This window comes from Crotalus tigris, unplaced genomic scaffold, assembly GCF_016545835.1.
Source record: "Crotalus tigris isolate CLP2741 ecotype Arizona unplaced genomic scaffold, ASM1654583v1 scf7180000017735.2152567, whole genome shotgun sequence".
Classification (NCBI taxonomy): domain Eukaryota; kingdom Metazoa; phylum Chordata; class Lepidosauria; order Squamata; family Viperidae; genus Crotalus; species Crotalus tigris.
Window position 1 is genome coordinate 1,914,608 of NW_024096601.1, and position 3,021 is coordinate 1,917,628.

Sequence of the window (3,021 nt, forward strand, 5' to 3'; positions counted from 1 at the left end):
ATTCTGGGAGTTGAAGTCCACATGCCTTAAAATTGTCAAGGTTGAGAAACACTGTTCTAGATAGACAAATAAAAACATACCTTTATCATACACAGGGGCGGTGGGCGGGAGAGTTTACGTGTTTATAATCAGAACATGTTTTTAATTCTGTTTCTGAAACTTACCTTTTTTCCCTTTAGATAGAGATGAAACATTCTAAAGCGAGACTTTGGGGGGAAATCATAACTGATTAAGGGGACTTTAGCATTTTAAATCACAGCGTACGTGTCGTGTTTGCATGAAATGGTGTTCTTTTCTAAAGTCGACTTGGAATTAAATTAGAAACCAGTGTAGGAGATTGGTTGCTGTTTTGCTTTTGTTTTGTTTTTTTAAACCAGGGTATCTGAGGGTTTGTTTGCACATTCCATAATAGAAGCAGGAAGAGGAAGCAATTCTCTTCCGTTGCTCTTCAAGGTCTCAGGTGACAGAGAGAGACAGTGCTGTGCAATGGGTAGGAGGTTGCCCCAGGGGGTGGGGGGGATGGATCTGAAGTCCCCACTCAGCCATGAAGCATACTGGGTGCCCGTGGCCTCAGTCACTATCTCTCAGCCTAGCCTACCTCATAAGGTTGTTTTGTGGGAGGAAAAAAAAAACCAAGGTGCAGAGGACAAATTACACTGCCCTGATCATCTTGGGGTAAATTCGGGATAGAAACGGAGGCCGTAAAATGAATAGGAGTGAGTGCAAAGCTCTTTGGGTGAGATCTGGTTGGGTGACAGGACATCTCCTGGTTAGTTGAGACCCAGCCTAAAAGATTGTGGGGAACAGATAACCTGGTGCAGGGGTCCCCAATCCCCGGTCCGTGGACCAGTACGAGGCCATACCACCTCGGCAACCTTAAGACTTGTTTCTGGTTTTCCAGAATTCCCCAGCTAGCAACATTTAAGACTTGTGGACTTCAACTCCCAGAATTCCTGAGCCAAGCTACTTTTAAGAGCTGTGGACTTCAACTCCCAGAATTCCCCAGCCAGGGAATTCTGGGAGTTGAAACCCACAAGTCTTAAAAGTTGCCGCGGTTGAACACCCCTGCCTTAAATGGGCCTTCTGAAATCACATCACTAAAATATAGGGGAAAGGAAACATCCCCTATTTTTCTTTTTTAACCAAAAGCAGCCCAATGTAGATGATCAAGCTATTTCTCTTTGCCTCTTTTCTCTAACAAAAAAAAAATATATTTTTTTTATTAAATGCAACGGGCTGTTTTTAAAGTTGAGTTTGTGGCCTTCGGCTGGCAAATTTAAACTGGAAAACTTCTCAAAGGCAGCACATATAGAAGTTATTGTGATTTATTATTTAGAAAGACAGATTCACAAAGGTAGCTTCACGGGACTCCTCTGAATCCATATACACAGGCCTAGAGTTTAAAGGAAGAGGTGTAAATATTTCTAAGTGATTCCATGTTTCTAGGCACTGACCTTCTGTCATTCCTGGAAACAGTTTGACAAATCACTGCCCTGCACTTTCCGCTTGGAGAACAGATCGGGGTCCTTCTTATAACGTGGGCAGCCATAATTTTGCTCCATGTCCAACAGGGTGCTCTGTAGAAATTGCCACTGTTAGCTTGTGATGAAATGACAGTCTGACACTCTGAACACTTTGATGCAGTATTTATTGGTGAGATGTTTTTGAGTTTTGAATGGAACATGTGGTGTTGATTAACTTATGAATGGCTGCACTATAATAAATTGTATTTTACATACCGAGGATTGTTGGCTCTGGATTGTCTTTCTGAATTACAAGCAGGACTGTGTTTGTTTCATTATGTTACATGTTTTGGAATCTCATGCCAGACAATCTGGTCAACTAGCAGGGTCAAGTCACTGCTATCTCCTTATATTTATTCATTCATTTAGGTCAGGGGTAGGCAAGCTTGGCTCTTTTATGACTCGTGGACTTCAACTTCCTGGCTGGCTCAGGAATTCTGGGAGCTGAAGTCCACGAGTCATAAAAGAGCCAAGGTTGCCTACTCAATTTAGGTATATCCTGCCTTTATTATTTTCACAAATAAGGTGATGAACATATCCAGCACTATTCCTCCTATTTTCCCCACAACAGCCCTGTGAGGTGACATTAATGATGGCAATGTGGTCCTAATTGCAGTCTTTAGTCAAGGACTACCTGTATGTATTACTTTTGAAACACAGTTCAAGAAAGAGGCATCGGACACTGCCTCATTGTCCCCAACACAACTGATGCAGAACCCCTGGATGCAACCCCCTGCAGAATGAATTCTCAAGCTGGAATTTTCTGCTCCCGGAGTTTATCAGAAATCGAGGCAGCGGCTCTTAAGAAGTTGTTTTGGCATAGATGGTTTTAACAATATCTGCAATGTTTTATTTACAATGGATATTGCTTGCCAATCCCCTTTTGGCAGGATCGTTGTTCTGAAAAGTGGGCTGTCTGTCATTTTGAGACCTGGTAGCAGAGCAAAGCATCCCCGCCGTGGAACCAAGTAGCTTATTGTTTCGTACATGCGAACGACACCATGATGCACAAACAAAAAGGCTGGGCTTGCTGTTGTGAAGATGCTTCCATCTGCCTTGGCTGTGGACGGTGCCGTGCGAATTAGTTCGGTGGCTGCATGGTGGATCTTGGTATTGTCTACCCTAAGATGGTTAAGGTAATGAAGATGATTAAGGGGCTAGAGACAAAAACACAGGAAGAACAGTTGCAGGAATTGGGCATGGCCAATCTAGAGAAGGAGGACTAGGGGTGACATGATCGCAGTCTTCCAATATCTCAGGGGCTGCCACAAAGAAGCGGGAGTCAAGTTATTCTCCAAAGCACCAGAAGGCAAGACGAGAAACAACGGATGGAAAATTAATCAAGGAGAGAAGCAACCTGGAATTAAGAAGAAACTTCCTAACGGGGGACAATTAACCAGTGGAACAGCTGGCCTCCAGAACTTGTGGATGCTTTGTCACTGGAGGTTTTTAAGAAGAGACTGGACAGCCACCTCTCTGAAATGGTATAAGGTCTCCT